This window comes from Myzus persicae, unplaced genomic scaffold (genome assembly GCF_001856785.1).
Source record: "Myzus persicae strain clone G006 unplaced genomic scaffold, MPER_G0061.0, whole genome shotgun sequence".
NCBI lineage: Eukaryota > Metazoa > Arthropoda > Insecta > Hemiptera > Aphididae > Myzus > Myzus persicae.
The window spans coordinates 332,062-345,071 of NW_019102308.1; the positions used below are offsets into that span (position 1 = coordinate 332,062).

General features: G+C 35.1%; 1 protein-coding gene across 1 annotated transcript in view; it reads left to right on the plus strand.

The window, feature by feature from the left end:
• The first annotated feature begins 259 nt into the window (after positions 1-259).
• The window catches only part of LOC111031822 (POU domain, class 6, transcription factor 2-like), a 38,911-nt gene continuing 26,160 nt past the window's right edge, over positions 260-13,010 (plus strand). Inside the window, exon 1 of the mRNA XM_022311924.1 lies at positions 260-620. The gene's annotated coding sequence lies outside the window, so the exon portion shown is untranslated. The remainder of the gene's footprint in view (positions 621-13,010) is intronic.

The following is a 13,010-nucleotide window of genomic DNA, read 5'->3' on the forward strand; positions in this document are numbered from 1 at the left end:
ATTGTGATAATAATATATTTTATTCGTAGCTCGCGACTCGTATGGGAAAAACTAGCCGGAAGGAAGGGAAAATCGGCGGTACCTAATAGTTGTAAATATTATACGTAGTTTTAGGAGAAGAGGGAAAAAAAGCGCGTTCACATGTCTGACAGAACGCATGGTAATATTATAATATTATACGCGCTCGTCCTGCCGCCGCCGTTTACCTGTCGCTGCCGGGGTGGGAGGCGCGGCCGTCTCGCGGAGACGGGTAAAAACCAGGATGGCGCGCCCGGCCGGGTATCACTCGTCCGCGAACGACCGACGGTCGTCGAATACGCCGAATAATATCCGCGTCGCCTCGATAACATATTATTATACCAACGATATCGCATTAATTATTATACCAACCCAAGTAATTTCTGTTACCACGCAAATTGTATAATATATTTATACCTACGACATATCGCAATCGTCATTTGTACGATATTATATTATTATAAAAAAAAATTACAAGTCCGAATGATATCGTGAGTGATCCGCGACCGAACACCGACCGCCGACCACTGACGTCTCACCGCTCCCTGTGTAGCAGTGATACGATCCCGGAATCCTTCGCACGACATCCCGATCCGCAACAGGTAAGTGCAACAGGGCTGCAAGCAGTCTGCCAAACTATAACATATAATATTATATACTGTTAAATAATTGTGCGATCTTCGTAACTATCATAATATAGATAAGTATCTATATGTTATATTAAAATGCCGTAGATTGAATTACGGGTTGGTTCAAAATGAACATTTTGAATACGGGATGCCAGCACCAGCGAAATAAAACGCCGATTTCCGAGTTAAGATTTTACGTTACAAATCACTACCAATTGCTTACTACATTTTTAGTAGGTATAGTTTGATTTCGGTGTGCCCGGCTGACTGCCCTTACATCGGGATGCGTGTATGCGCGATTTCGTCTACGACCATCAACACCTCTATGCTCGAGTTTTCGTTTTTAAAATCCGTTTTCGTTTACGACTCTCACACTTACCGCCTTAAAATGAAATCTTGTACAGATATACTTCATAATATCTCAATCCGAAACGGATTTCGATCCCGTGTTTAATAGGTGGGATATTTGTATACGCATCGTGGTGTAGGTAATCATATTATTATCATTATGATCCATATAAACCCGAGTACCGCGATCTCCCACGACTCGTTTACATATTGCTATTATTGCGCGTGTTACGTCGAAGCGGATAAACGTGAGCAATCAATCCGTTGCGATGATATAGCGATAGGTATAATATACAACACTTATATATACAGGCACAATCGAAACGGCCGAGCAGTCAAATTTCTTACGTATATGATGGTAAAATCGAAATAATATATCGGTCAGGGCTAAAATATATACACGTTATATGTGCTTGTATACTTAACGCTCGCAAATATTATTATTTATCATTAAGAGGCGTATGCAATAAATCGAGGGCCGCGTGTACTGCCGCGGCGACCGTAGACCGAATGGTTAAATAGAAAATTTTACTGAATTATACATAAAATTATTATACGTGCATATTATAGTGGCACACATTGGAACCCGTGTATTTAATTTTGCCGACATTTTAACAATTACAGAATTCAAAAGTATAATCGTGAGCATTAAATAAAATCCCGCGAAGATAATAAATATGTACGTTTTATAGTTCATTGTTTTAAAAAGTTATTTACTCGTAGTGACTTCGACCGATATGGGTATAGTACCTATAGTGTTTGTTTTCGACGAATGGAAAAGTCATGTAGACACAAACGTATTATGCGGATTTTATCCACTGGCGTCGATGTCTATTATTATTTGAGTCGTGTGTAAAAAAACATACATTTTCTATGTTAGTTTATGACTACGGCTAGATGTATAAAATCGTTGAAATCTTAACAGTCATTAGTCTCCCTCGATCGTCCTTTTTATTTTTTCTTGTGGATAATAATATAATATTATGCGTATATGGCATAGATACGTATTTTAATGACCACTGATCGAGTTTACGGAAAATGTTTACAACGATTTTTGTGCTTTACTAAATGCTTTTCTCAAACGATCTATTGTTTAGAAATCATATTACGTAATTTCACGATTTTCGTTATTTTGCCTTATCGGGTATAATAGTACATTATATTATTATTAAAGAATTATTAATCTCAACAAAAACATAAAAAGTATTTATCTTTACAAACCAAAAAATTATGTTAGGTAAATAATTGTGCACAACTCTATAGTTTATAAATAATATTATTAATTGCACTTCTAAACCACTAATAATAAGTATCAAAAAATTAATATATCTGTAACATTGTTTAATTTGAAAATAATATTGTAAACAATTATATTAATATTTAATTATTTTAAAAAAAAATAATTTTTTTAAATTAAAGTAATAATAATTATTATTATTATGTTATTCAGAAATATATTATAATATAATTAATTCTCTCTATATAATTTTACCTAAAATTTTTTTAAACTTCATCTAACACGAAAATTACAAATTGTTACTTTAAAATAAAATTATCTCAGAATACAACCACATCGCCTATTTTAGATTGTCCGTCGCAACGGTAAAGATTTTAATTCTATATTCCGTTTTTTTGTATCTGTCAATTTTGATATGAATCGTACCATTAGTTTTTTCACACTTTTGCATGATATGTAATACATGCATATTGCATATTATTATTTATTCGCGATTCTCAATTTGTTATGACGATGTATGATTTTTCTTTTTACTGTAATAATATACATTTTTACAGCGTGTCTAAACGTCTATTCATATTGATTCTATATAGTTTATGTTTAATAGTCCAGTGTGTCTTTAAACTCAGATAAATTGCAATAAGATGTCTTCTGTTTCAGTGACATTCGTGAATCGTGATCATGTATTGATCCAAATGTAAACTATATTTTTCTAATTCGAGTACAGAACGCGCGTGAGCGTTTTCGCCTACATACCTATTATATTCGTTCTCTCATACCAGCGTAACAGTATAATACAGACTTTATATTATAGAGTATATTATCACAAGTGATAATTCGGTTCGATCAAATAATTTAATTTCATGCTATTGTTACGTTCTATATAATAATACACCTAAAATAATATTGCAAATTAAAAGTGTTTGATTTGATTTCGTTTCGTTTTAAAAAGTACTTTGTATATAATGTTATGATTATGCCTACCCGCCTACCATGATACACGCGAGTGTAAAAATAAAAGTGAACCGTAAAACGACACCCAGTTGTCGCATGCAAATATAGCATACAATATACGCAACTACACTGAAGCACTTATAACAATCTAATAATAATTTGACTTTTCGCATCAGTTACCCAAATGTGAAAGTATTGCGCTTATTTTCGCTTTGAAACCCTACACTCGCATAACCGTTTAAACGCCATTAAAATTTTCTTTTTTTCCGATGTATAACTGAACACGGGTATACCAAAAATTTAATTATTATCGAACAATGCAGGCCACAAAATAGTTATAATATTATTATATGGTAGTGAATTAATTCGGGTAGCTGATAGCAGTATAATAAGTTTAAAATTAGAATAGTCTCCGACGCATTGACACGGTACTGTGGTCGTCGTAATTAGATAATCTTAATCGTCGACGACATGTATATGTGCCACCGCTATACCACTTATATGTACAGGTAAAGCTTATTGTAAAGCGACAACTATTGCCGTCTAATAAACAGTGACAACGTCGAATACAAATCGATTATCGGTAAAGTCTTTATAGACGCTAGGTACTCACACAGTTGCCAATCACGCGGCGCGGCGCCGCGGATAACAGCTACTCGTACAGCTGGTATAGATGGTACCTCCTATATACCTACCCACACATAATTATATACCTAGTATATAGTAACCTTGTTCTTGACTCGTTCCACTGTCCAAACACGGTGGACAGGTTAGGGTTCGACTGGAACAATAATCTAACGAAAAAATCTGACTCTATTTATTTATAATAATAATTAAGGTTCAGCGTTCACGGGCGTTTTATATCCTATCCCGGAGATTTCAATCGTTTCCAGCTATTCGACGAGTAGTAGGCATATTATATTACTATTATATTGTGTACCTAATGAAATAAAAATATAAAATTACATTGGTACAAACGGACACAACAAAATATAATAATAATAATGTATAACAATAATGCGGTCAGATCTAGTTTTTATTATTATTTTTTTTTTAAATCACTCGATTTTCGAGTGAAAGTATAATAGTGCATTCTGCGCTGCTTATCCCGTGCACGCATATTGTCATTATTATATTAACCGTATGTGTATACAACAATTGTGTATCATGTATCCGAACACCCATGAATATATCCATTTACACTCTCTAATTGCATTATAACTCGGACGAATTTTCCATACGCATGTTCTCGTATATACATACACTTATTGCCGGGCCGGTACGTATGGGTATATGCGTATACGCTTCTATATAGATTTGATATTATTATTGTTTCCCTCGTAATAATTTCACTTTTCACTAAACCGGTCGCCTGCCCTTAACCGGCCGACGCGATCGCTTTCTACGTATATATGCGCTCGCCATTTAAGTGCATAGTTTATTATGTATACATGTATAAAATGTATATTATACACCTATATCTAATATGGTACGCGCTTGCATCTGGAGTAAATTGTTTTTTTCGGCTGGTTGATGGGCATTGACGGCCATAGACGTCTGTCGGAAAGTATTTTTTGGCGTTCTCCGCGTGTCTTCGCCGGGTACAGACTGCAACCTGTAGGTACTTACCTCATATATAATACCCATGTGCGGAGCCACCCAACGCGCATATACGTGCACACACGTATTTCACCATTTCCGTATAATATAACGTACGAAACTATATCGCCGTAATCGTATTCAGCAGTATAGACTTTTTCGTCGGTTTTCACATATCACACTCGGAGATACGTTTTGTTTCCTATACTATATGACTGTGTCTTGGGAAACCCGAAGAATAGCCTCTGACCCAAATCACCGACGACCAGACGCAGCACAAAAGGTAGTTGCATGTGAGAAATGCACTTGCCGCGTGCGATCTTGCGTCGATTACGATCTACCATAGATAGCATATATAGATGGTACACGCAGATCGTTTAAAATAATATAATAATATAATAATTGTGCGTTTCATAAAGTCTGTGCAACGGTACAAGGATGAAAGAGTTAAACGATTTTCTCATAAGGCTGTAACACGGCTCGTTAGTAGCTATATTTGCGTATGAAAGTTTAAAGGGTAGCGCCAATATATTATTTTATATACGACGATGGCGACGATAACAATTTATCGCGGATGACACGTATCCGGATCACCTATATCTACATGCGAACGTAGGCTCAGGTATACCGTACGTAACCAATGCGGTCTCCCATTTTTCCGGATTGTGAATATATGGAACTTATACTGTATAGTTAAACAAATATTGCTTTAAAAATTATCGGTTTGGGTACCGTATTTCAATGCGGTCGTCTACGTTTTCCGGTCACGATATAAATATACTCGTCGAATTTACTCAACCAATGTATTTTAATGTCTGAATTCTGTGGGTGATATATACACAGACAACACGTTTTCTTTGAAAAATGTTTAAATTATTTTCGACGTCACTTCACATCGTCGACTATATTATAATAGACGACGAAAGCGGTGATTCGAAACAGTGTCACATAATCAATTAGTATATTTAAGATAGTGTCACAGCGGGTCACATAATTACGTTCGTTTTAAATCACTTAAAAACAAATTATTACAATGACAATATAAATCATCTTTGAACATATTCCCTCCGCTCATTAATCTGGTCCGATAAATATATTGGTTATGACAGTGTTTTTCCCTGCATACAATATGTCTATATAATATAATAGATGATACCTATTGGAACGTTCAAAGTCGATTAGACTCATTGACCATCATATTTCAGATTTATGTTAAAATATGTCGGACCTCGGATAATTTGAACTTAAACGACCCGAATTGTCCTTAAACACGCGGGTTGCGTTTTGATAAAATATGTCATAGACCTTCGTTAACGTCACCGGCTGGTGACTGCCGCAGCACTACCGCGGATTATAATATATTATTATGAAAACGTTCATATTATAGTCTGCAGTGGCAGTGCCGACTGCACATTATAAATTGTATACACTGTACGTTATAGGTAGGTACAATATATCTTCACCATTCTATAATAATACTCGTGCGTGTATTATAATTTAGAAGTACACGCGGATAAAACGATAGCGACGATGATGATAATAATAATAATAATAATAATAATAATAATAGCAGTAGTAATAACGAGACGATAATTTATGCGTATCATATCGGCGTGCGTGTGTGCGAAATCCGCCGCAGGAATCCTTAATACACATATACTAAACATAATATACTATGTATAAGATATAATAATATGATTTCCACGTGACGTCGCGTATTGTACGTATGGTCGGAGGTACAGCCGTATATATTTTATATTATACCGAACTGGCGGCGACGGCGACATTGGGTGACACTCCGTATACTGCTCGGGGTTGTTGACCATCGACGACGAGTCGTGCAGATACGTCCGAATATGTAACAACATATATATTATATTAATATGAAAAGGCCGCGGGTGAGGATATACGGGGTGATCCATTTGACGTATGACACTCATTATTTCTGCAAAAAAACCCTGACGTTTTTGAAAATATTTCTTTCGCGTAATCTTAAGTATTGTTACAAATACAAAGTTTTTTGGAAAAAGTTATATTTTGTGCTATTTTTCATCGTTATTATTTTTCAAGTTTTTACTCTTTTCGAATGACAATAATACGCATTTTTGATTTCATACTCCGCAGTAGAATATTATTGGGAGTTTTCGATCCATCAAAATCAAATTTTGGACAAGCAGTTTATTATATTCAATATTCATCATGTCATATAAGTATTTCAAGTTTAGACGAGCGGAGTAGAGCGGGGTAACCCTGATTTCAAAAACATAGTTTCCTGAAAAAACGAGTGTCTCGCGTTAAATGGATCACCCGGTGTATAATATAATATAATATAATAATAATAATAATAATACGAATTGAATAATATGACGCCCGTACATATATACACATATATTACATATTATTATATTATAATAATAATATTACATATGTGTGCGTGTGTGTAAAATATTTACACCACGCCCTCTCCGCGCGCACACACTGAACACGATGTACATACATACCTACATAAATTTAATACTTAGATATACCCACGCTGGTATACGGTATATACCTGTATAGATACGCGTGTGACAACCCGACGTGTCGGCAGCGTAAACGATTTGACTGATGTGTGGTTAGGACGCCCTTGACGCGCGGCCCGATCGAGTGGAAGGCGCGATATATTTGTCAACGGTTATTATTGTACGTTAACGTTTTATCTCCGTCGGATGCGAGTAAACGCAGTCTATCGCAGTGGTACGCACGAGCAATATAATAATATTTTAATATATTATTTAGTTATTATTTGTACAGAACGTGTAAGATAAACAGTAAACACTGTACATTATTATTGTCATATTGTACAGTGTATGCGACTGACTCGCCCCACAGACTTCCCGGAAATCGTTTTGTTTATTTCCCTCGTTAGATCGATCCAACACTCGTTTAACGATCGTCGTGTATACAACCCGAAACGATCTGTTACGGATCGTCTGCATAGATCCAAGACGACCACGAAGAGTGCATTTCAAAGTGATACGCCATATGACGAGTCGAGTCATTCGATACGTAGGTATGAAAAAATGTTCAAACGCGAACGGGTTCGAAAATTAAATATTTCTAGATTCCCGTTAAATCGTCATATTTTTCATATAATTTCCTTAACCTCAGAATCTCCTCGTGTATAACGGTGCTAACGTTATAAGGCGTAGAAAAAACTTACCACATTTTTTTCACAAAACTTGGATTACGATGATATTATAATACTTCTCAGATGAGGTATATAATTTGTCAGATTTTGGACTTGGATAATCAGGTGCAGTTATCGTAGCCGGCAGTGTACCATCGTCGCCGGGACCAATTAACCGTTATTGTCGCATTATTATACTACAGGTAGGTACGCTGCAAACAACAAAAACTCAAATTATATTAATAAACGGTCGTTTTTGTAACAATAAGGTACATAAAAAAAAATTCATAATATTTTCCTAGAAATTACGATCATAGAAAATATTTGTGTTTACTTGCATATATTAGGTAGGTACCCATATTATTATAAATATGAGTAAACAAATATGTTATATAAATACTCAAGATTGAATTTACCCAGGTAAATACGATTGAAATTTCGAATAATTTTTTTATTCATCAGTCATCTCATCAATAAAACATTAACACATATTATATAGTTAAAGGTATGACAGTTTACACACTCTGCGACCATGCATGAGGATAACGCGCCTGCCGCTATGTTATAAGATGCGTCTAGAACCATTGTACAAGAAACATAAATAAAACGTGACAGATGAGACATCGTTGACAGTATAATATTATAGTGAAGTGTTAAATTTCAAATGAATAACTGATTCTATTTGAGTGCGAAATTTCAGACATAATTGACACTTCAGACTGTAGATTTTCTAAAATATATTTTTTTCGTCCATATGTGTGTAGGAGGTTAAAGTTGTTATATATGGTTTAAACGCGTGTGTAACCAATTCTGACGATTTGATAAACGTACTACGGCCCGCGAGAGTAGACGCCAACAATTTTTTTCGAAACTTTCAAAATTGTACGATACAATGATAATACATATAATATTATAGAAAAAAACCATCGGTCCGATTTCACAAACTAATGTCACGTAGATATGTTACACGTTTGTTCGCGTTATTCGCAGAAATATGTTTATCGGTATCGAATAAAAAAAATATTAATACCTATATCAGTTCAAAATATATTTTGAAATGTTCACGCTTCATCTGTATGATGTATAAAAGTGAAATGAACTATCCATCTAAATGTTTGATCTTTGTGGGTCTTCTATAATATGTAGAACGTTTAGTTTAACCACTACAAACTTAGTGCATGCCCACTCGTTAGCCTCCAGGTAGGAAATTCTGGAGCTACATATGAACCTTGGGGAGTATATTATTATTATGTTTTGACCTAAAGCCTAAAAGTATATTTTAACCTAACCTTTGAGTGAAACCATATTATGGAAAATATAAATGAAAAACTATATTTTTTACTTTTTAATTTTCATAATTTAATTAATACATAGTATAATATATGATAATATGTATAGGCAAAAATTATTTATTACGTCGCTGATTAATAATTGTATCAACAATTCATATATACCTACCTAAATAGACCAAGAAATAAATTTTACATATTGATTGTTCTATGATTACATAATTTCAAGAAGAATATTGTGATTTGTTAACTGCCAGTGGATGACTCGGAACATTCAACGCTAAATACCGGTGTATAATGCAAATATTAAGGTGAATAATGTTAACGGGTGTTCAAGACGATCACATGATATATTATTTTGTTAATAAATTATAATTCAAAGCATACTTAATTTTTAAGTGCTTGTCAACGAATACATTTTATGTTAAGAATTTAAAATGATTATTATTCAACACATACCTATCTATGCACATAAAACGAAACGTTATAATTTCTCAAATAGCTTTATGTCCGCCCAATCAATTATTGTACAGCCAATGTCGTAAAGTTATATTTTCAATTTGTCTAACAATATTATCATAGTTATTGTAATATTATGATGTTTATAACTTTGTTACTTTAGGGAGACACAGGAATTTTGGCTTATCAAAATCAAATACTTTTTTATATGTATATACAAGAAAGCCATTATTTTTAGAAATAAAAGATACTTTTACAGTATAAAAATCTATGTAATACGAATGTATTTATGTTTGAAGCTTATGTGCTCAAAAACTACTCGACCGATTTGTGGAAAATCGTCAGTAATTGTTTTTAGAGATATCAGAAAAGCTTTGAGAGTAGTTTGAATTGCGTTCGAAAATAATAAACCATTTATATTTTTTAATTTTTCCACGGTGAAGTCGGGTTATACAGATAACAGTAATATGTATATAAATACAACATTAAATGTTGATATGTGGGTACGATTAATCGCATCGCGTCGCGTTTCGTCGCTTTGAAACAATCGGCCACGGTCGACCTCCCACGCACAGCAGTCCACTGAGCTACACGCGTTATTGCATGGGTGTTGCTTACATTTGGTCTTAATTGGTGGCCTCTGCGATGATATATCGTGTATTAACGACGATGATATATTGGAGTCGGTTTAATAATAGAAGTTAATAATCGCACGCACGCGTATAATATTATTGTTATTATTTTCCGATCAAAGGCTCGAGAATTACGACGAAGACATTCGTGTGAATAACCTACCTTATTATACTTAAATACCTATACTTATTTACCGACAGCGATTCAAGTGCATTTTTCTCGGTTTTACTCTACAAAATCAATAACAATATTATTATCGTCTATTCGACTCTACACGTACCTACACGAGTAGTAGAGAAATCCGCGAAACGTCCCTTTCACAAGACGTCGCATTACTTGCCCCTTTGAACAATTTCCAAAACGGCTGTCGTATGTCGTATGCACAACTACTATAGGTACGCATCGCTTTCTATAGTCCGACTAAATTATGTTCCGCATCCTATCCCGCGTGATATAGTGGCGGCGATGCAGCAAAGACACACAATAAAATATATATAACGTTTAATTATAAAGGTCGAGGTCGCATGCATGTATGTGTATATAATATACGCGGATAAAATAAAATTATGAGATTTCACGGCAAAACCAGTATCCGGCAGAGCTTTTCAGTCAATTAAACACAATTAAACGATTATCCATTTTTTTTTTTTTTTATTTATTTATTTATTACTATCTTCAGATCGCACCGCTCTGCCGCTCGTGTCCGTCTTACACACGCAACACAGTACGACCGCAATGACCTAGTAAAGACGGAACAAAACAAAAATAAAAAAAAATCCGCGTAAATAACGGCAGCGACGGGGCGATGGAGGCGCTCCGCGAGATGTTTATCGCTCTTCGGCCTGCTGAACCCATAGCTCATAACGACGCGCATATAGGTAGTTGTAGGTACACAAGGGGGTAGATATAATATTATTATTATAACGACGGCGGTCGCATTCCGAACAGGATCTTGCGATTATTTTAATAATAATTTAATAACAATAACAACGATATTATTATAATAATACATTATATATTTTATATTATATCCTTCTCGCCTCGCCGTCGAAACGTCGTACACACGCGAGCGTGTAAGGTTTACATTTTTTTTCTCTATAAAATGTTCACTCCATCCTGACGCCATAGCCGCAGTCGCCGTTGTCGACGTCGTCGGCACCGTCCGATCGGTATATTATTAGGTACTTTATTTTAAATACACTTTCAAAAACATTACGCGAACCCGATAATACACATATAAATAGGAGATATTATAAACCTGATGGTCGGTCAACCGATACGAAACACTCCCAGTCACGTTTCCAGAGTCACCACGGGGTTTTAATAAACCCATTCAGCTGTTCATACATATAATATAATAATATGTATGTATAATATACGCGCTATATATATCCGTTGTCGGTTCGATTTTTTCTTCTCCTTTACACCCATTCCCGCCGAGCCGCACGCAAAATATATTATAATGGTACACATAATTTTTGTCAATCGAAAGTGCACACATATATAGTAGTATATATGCATAAAATATAATGTCACAGTAATGTTATACATGTGACGCACGCGCGTTTTTCTGACCCGTTGGATTTTGCCGCTTTCTAGAGAGCAAAGAGATCATTGCACGCGAGTACGGGACGAACGACAGCCGCGCCGATAGATAGTTATTATTATAATATTTTTTATTCGATCGATCCATATAATATACTAGGTACCTATACTTACCTAAGGTATAATAATTATAGTATTTCCCCCTTACCCATACGCGATTTTTTCCCCGTCCCAAACGCAGTGCAGTGTACATATATAACATATTGCACCCATTATTATGATTCAGTAGTAGCGTGTTAGGGTATTCCAAGAAGCCATTTAATCATTGCTTCATCGACCAACTGAGTGATGGGTCAAACTGAATCATCTATACAGTCATATTGGCCTCACGAAATAAAAAAGTTCACTCCACTACAACCTACTGCTGAAGCGTTATTATACGTATAATTTATTATTATTATATTGCCTCCCTCGCTTCCGAAAAGAACAGAGCTACTCCGGTAGTAGGTATACGTCTTAGTCTTAAACGTTTTGGTGTAAGTACTATGTAGATACTAGATACCTATGTATTCAGAGGCCACAACGGTAGCGTTTCCGCCGAGTTTCCCACAAGTACGGAGGCAGCGACGGCCGTGTCTTAATTGAACAGCGTAAAACTGTAGCAGCAGTGAAAGCACACACATTATTTTTATTATTATTATTGTAATGTAGTTAGGTGTATGCGTATATTATATTATGCAGCATGCACTATAAACCGCAAGCTGAAACGGAGGGAAAAAAATGGTAACGATAAAATAAACAAAGGATAATACGTTTTTAGGTCCGGCACCAAGTCTCTGCTGTAGAACATTTTTCCACGTGATAGTAATAATTAGAAACGCACGGACTTTCTGTTCGACTACGCAGTGAACTGTTTCACAAGCGCGTGGCAGGGACCGTTTGCTTTTTGTACAAGCGACAATCAGCCATCTAAACGATATATTAGACTATATAATATAATACGTACAATAATAAATGTATAGATACGCGTATTATTATTATTACATACACGACAAGTAATAAGAATTCATGTCGTAAAATCCTACCACGTCGAAAACAAGGTTACCCACGGTTGTAATACGATTATTTCT